The 5,530-nt window shown below is 41.7% G+C and overlaps 1 protein-coding gene across 2 annotated transcripts in view; it reads left to right on the top strand.

Annotated features, from left to right (window-relative positions):
- LOC106871504 (uncharacterized) overlaps window positions 1-5,530 on the top strand; it is a 75,754-nt gene that overhangs the window by 27,974 nt on the left and 42,250 nt on the right. The window lies entirely within an intron of this gene.

Below are 5,530 nucleotides of genomic sequence, written 5' to 3'. Positions count from 1 at the left end.
TATATATATATATATGTATGTGTGTGTGTGTGTGTGTGTGTGTGTGTGTGTGTCTGTGGGTGTGTATGTATATATACAGACATACGTGTATATGCATACATACATACAGATATACGTACGTACATACATACATAACACACACACATACATTAAGTGCAGGTGACGCAGTGTAGTAAGAAGCTTGCTTCCCAAACACATGGTTCCGGGTTCAGTCCCACCGCGTGGCACCTCGTGCAAGTGTCTTCTACTATAGCCGACCAAAGTCTTGTGAGTGGATTTGGTACATGGAAACTGAAAGAGGGGCATCGTATACACACACACACGCACATATGTGTGTTTGTATATGAGTTTTGTGTGTGTGTACGTATATTTGCCCCCACCTCACCTGGCAACCGATGTTAGCGTATTTACATCCCCGGGCCTTTCAGTTTCCGTCTACGAAATCCACTCACAAGGCCTTGGTCGGCCCGAGGCTACAGTAAAAGACACCTGCCGAGGGTGCCACGCAGTGGGACTGAAACCGAAACCATGTGGTTGGGAAGCAAGCTTATGCATATATGCATGTATGTATGTACTTGTATATTACGAATACAATGGTTACAGGGCAAATGAAATTGTCAACCTAGATTTAATATAACTGCTAATAACAGATAATAAAACACGGATTAAATCTTACTATTTTTATCCTTAAATAGATAAGACTTATTTTTGTCCTTCTTCACAGTGATTAATAAAATGTTTCTTTAATTTTTTATCTCTTTTGAGACGTTGGCATGGCTGTGTGGTTAAGAAGCACGCTTTGCAATCATGTGGACTGTTATATATATATATGTATGTATATATGTATATATATATATCAGAAAATGTATATATGTATTTTAATACTTTTGTGACAACCTGTACTTAACACTACAAAGCTTATATAACGCTCTATATTTTACTTTTGACAATCTTTTTCTAAAAAAGTGAAACCGGTCAAGTGAATAAACATCTTTAAAATTGCATTTTCAATCCTTCTTTCATATATATTTCCACTCGTGCGGTATCTTACAACTTTACATTGTTATATATATATATAGTAAAGTTTATATGCCAAGAGAATGTGGAAGTCCTATAAAGGACGATGTTACTGTTGTTTTAGCCCCTGGAAAACATCTTTACCAGCGGGCTATCGACATACACTTCATGCCGTATAGTAATTTGCAAGAGAGGTCATCGCTCCCACCTCTATCCTTACGTGGTACCCACAGACCTAGGTTTCTGAGTAGCTACCCGTCCTCAGTGTGAGAAAACTACAAGCCAGTGACGAAAGCTCTCTCCACTCCCAAATACTATATATATTCTTTAAGCGACACACAGTTGCTGATCTCTTATAGAGAAGAGCAATTTGTTTTAAATCTCTGAGCGAGAGATATACAGCAGTACCGAATAGTTTATACGCCAACAGAATGTGGCAGTCCTATAAAGGACGATGTTACTGTTGTTTTAGCCCCAGGAAAACATCGCTGGGCGTGTGCACGTGTGTGCGTGCGTGTGTGCGTGCGAGTTTGTGTGTGGTGCGTATGTGGTGTGTGTGCATAAAGGACAAACACTCCCTTTGGTCATGAATGACCATAGGATTGCATCTAGAAAGTTACCCTCCGAAGCAAAAGTCCAGACGATATTGTTCATGGAAGACCAGTGGTCGCCCATGCAAACCAGACTCCCCTCTCTACACCACCGATGTTATCCAAGGGAAAGGCAAAGGCCAATACAGCTTGGCACCAGTGACGTCACAACTCATTTCTATAGTTGAGTGAACTGGAGCAATGTGAAATAAAGTGTCTTGCTCAAGAACACAATACACAGCCCAGTCCCAGAATCGTACTAACTGCCTCATGATTGAAGGCTCGACGCTGTAACCACCGTGTCATGCGTCTTCTCTCAATTTGGGCGAGTGTTTTCTTTTACAGCCCTAGACCGATCAATGCTCTGCGTGTGAATTTGGTGCTCCTACATGTATGTAGGAGTGCTTACCTGTAAGTATATGTGCGCGTACCTGTAAGTATATGTGTGCGTACCTGTAAGTATATGTGTGCGTACCTGTAAGTATATGTGTGAAAATGCGTTTGTAAATGGAACAGTTTGTTAAGGAAGTAACAATAGGTCGAGATACAGTTATCATCGGTTGCTATGGTTACTGTATTTCAAGCTAAGATGTAATTATACAGCAGAAGGTGGAGATACGATAGTGGTAACAGTGGTATTAGTAAAGATAATAATGCAATAAACGAGACGGTGAATGTTTTCTGGCCAGGATTTCCGTGGTTGGGGATTCTAAATATCTTTTTTATCTTTTGCTTTCCTTTTTCAATTATTTGACTGCGACCATACTGGGGCTCTGCCTACAAGGGATTTAGTCGAACAAATCACCCCCACCCCACCGCTTAGTAAATATTAACAAAATTATGGAACTTATTCTATGGGTCTTTGTTGCCGAAATCTAACGGAACAATTCCCTATTTATGCATGTACGTGATGTGACACAAACTGCACAGATTGATGCAACAGAATTCGATGCACAAAATCCTATCCCTAACGGACAGTTTTAGGGTGAGTTGAAACGATTGTCGTACTGAATGAAGAGTAGTGCCAAAGTTACGGGGAACATAAGCAAACCGACACCGGTTGTCTCATTGTGGAGTGGGAACAAACACGAACGCAACGATACACACGCATGTACATAACAATACACACACCTATATATGCATATATATATATATACGTCAGGCTTCCACATAGTTTCCGTCTACCAAATTCACTCACAAGGCATTGCTAGGTCCGGAGCAATAGAAGAAGTCCTTTACCCAAGGTGCCACGCAACGGGACTGAAAGCACGTGAGTGCAAAGACTATGCCTACGTCTAAGGGGACTGTTGAAGTGAAAATGCTTGTAATGGTGGTGGTGGTGGTGGTGGCAGTGGTGGTGATAGTGGTGGTGGTTGTGGAAATGTAGATGCTGTTGATGGCTGTTATAAATCTAATACATATCCGTTTCACTTTTTGTGCCCTTCCTCTCTGTCTCGTCTCGCTGAGTGCATTTGCGATGTGATTCACATCATCCGCTGTCTATCATAGTTATAAACACATCATTACGGTCGTGCTGCATAAATCCTTCTTGAAGCCGTGTGTGTGACGTACCTGTTAACATAACCCCAGAGAATGGGTCTGGTTCGAATAAGGGCGAGATTTTGGTAGTTTGGTCAGTCCGAGATTGAGTGCAGTTCCCTGATTCAGCGTGGGTAGCTGTCCATCTTTTCCCAGATACTCCCACACACCTACATGTCTGTCTGTCTTTCTATCTATCTGCCTATCTATCTATCTATCTTTCTATCTATCTATCTATCTATCTATCTATCTATCTATCTATCTATCTATTCCTCCATTTATCCGTCCGTCTGTCAACCTACCCACCCATCAGCCAACCTGCCTGCTTGCCTATCTATCTGTCCGTCTGTTTATTTGCCTATTAATAACCTAACCACCCATCAACAAACCTGTCTGTCTATCTATCTATCTATCTATCTATCTATCTATCTATCTATCTATCTAGCTATCTAGCTAGCTAGCTAGCTAGCTAGCTAGCTAGCTGTCTGTCTGTGTAAATGGTTTGGGGAACATTTGTCCCTACAAACTGTTGTGTCGACGCCCCCAAGCGAAGAAGTAGGATCGCCCAAGACATATAAATAGAGGTAGTCTAGCCGTGGTAGAGGAGCTGAGTGACAGTTGAGTAGCAGTCGTGTAGCGGTTGAGTAGAGATCATCCGAAGGTGCTAGATAGCAGTAGCTTGAGACATAACACAAACGAAGGAAAAAGCACTCAGTACATGTAATGTAGTATTTTTTTTATTTATGTGTTTCAGCCAAGTGGCTGCGGTCATGCTGGTGCACCATTTAATGATAATTTGAATAACCAACATCGCGAAATTTGCTGCAAGCGTCACATAAATATTTACGAGTATAGAGTACAGTCAGTTCACATTACTAGAAGTTTCAAAGTTATTCAGACGCATAGAAGAGTTGTATTAATTCGCATCAAAGTTGAATGAATGACTTGTTCATTAATTTTACTCAATATAAAATATTTGTTATATTGAATATTCTTCAGTCTATTATATGAAATTTGTTTGATCACTTCACACACGCGCATGCACACACACACACGCACACACACACGCACGCAAGCGCAGTAGCAATTTTAGCTTTCTTACGATAATGTTTTACTCTTGTGAAACATGTGTTGTCTACAGCTGACATCTCAGAGTCCTGGGGTGATTCCACCAACGATGCCAAGGTAGCGAGCTGATAAAATCGTTTGCACACCTGGAAAAATACTTAGTAACATTTCGTCCATCTTTATGCTCTGAGTTCAAATTCTGCCGAAGTCGACTTTGCCTTTCATCCTTTTGGGGTCGATAAAATAAGTACAAGTTGAGCGTTGGAGTCGACGTAAACGACTAACCCCCTCCTACAAAGTTGATGGCCCCGTGCCAAAATTTGAAACCAATATTCTAGGTGTTCGATGGAATACACATACGCCTGATTCTGAAGTACTTCAAAATCATTTTTAGTCTAGGCACAAGGCCAGAAATTTTTTGAGGAGGGGGCCAGTCGATTGTATCGACCCCAGTACGCAACTGGTACTTAATTTATTGACCCCGAAAGTATGAAATGCAAAGTCGACCTCGGCGGAATTTGAACTCCGACCGTAACGGCAGACGAAATACCGCTAAGCATTTCGCCCGGCGTGCTAACGTTTCTGCCAGCTCGCCGCCTTATAATGTATTCATAATGCACCTTCTTAATTACAGACTCCGCTGGATAGGTCATCCTATTCGATTAGAGAACGGCAGAATCCTGAAACAAATACTTTATGATGACACCTGGTACGAGACCATACTATTAACTAAAATTGCAATTTAAGGACTGTGTGAAAGATATTCTGATTCAATGCAAGACTGAGACAACTGACCGAAGGTCTTCTGTGTTGGATAGAATTAGTGCACAAAAATAATCAACGCCGTCAGGAAGTTTCAGGAAATATATGCGATCTGACAGAATCGTTAACACGTCGGGCAAAATGTTTGTCAGTATTTTGCCCGTCTCTACGTTCTGAGTTCAAATTCCGCCGAGGTCGACTTTGCGTTTCCTCTTTTCGGGGGTCGATAAAGTAGGTACCAGTTGAACACTGGGGTCGATTTAATCGACTTACTCTCTCCGCTGGCCTTGTGCCAAAATTGCTGGCCTTGTGCCAAAATTGCTGTCCTTGTGCCAAAATTGCTGTCCTTGTGCCAAAATTGCTGTCCTTGTGCCAAAATTGCTGTCCTTGTGCCAAAATTGCTGGCCTTGTGCCAAAATTTGAAATGAAATATGTGTGTGCGTGTGTGTGTGTACTCCTCACTTGCTTATTTTTTTTCAGTCAATTTCATTCGGTGATTTAGCAGAGAGAGAGAGAGAGAGAGAGAGAGAGAGAGAGGAGGGGGTGATATGGGG

The sequence above is a fragment of the Octopus bimaculoides genome, chromosome 24 (genome assembly GCF_001194135.2).
Source record: "Octopus bimaculoides isolate UCB-OBI-ISO-001 chromosome 24, ASM119413v2, whole genome shotgun sequence".
Taxonomy (NCBI): domain Eukaryota; kingdom Metazoa; phylum Mollusca; class Cephalopoda; order Octopoda; family Octopodidae; genus Octopus; species Octopus bimaculoides.
The sequence above is the reverse complement of the archived record's forward strand: the minus strand, read 5'-3'. Positions and strand labels throughout refer to the sequence as shown.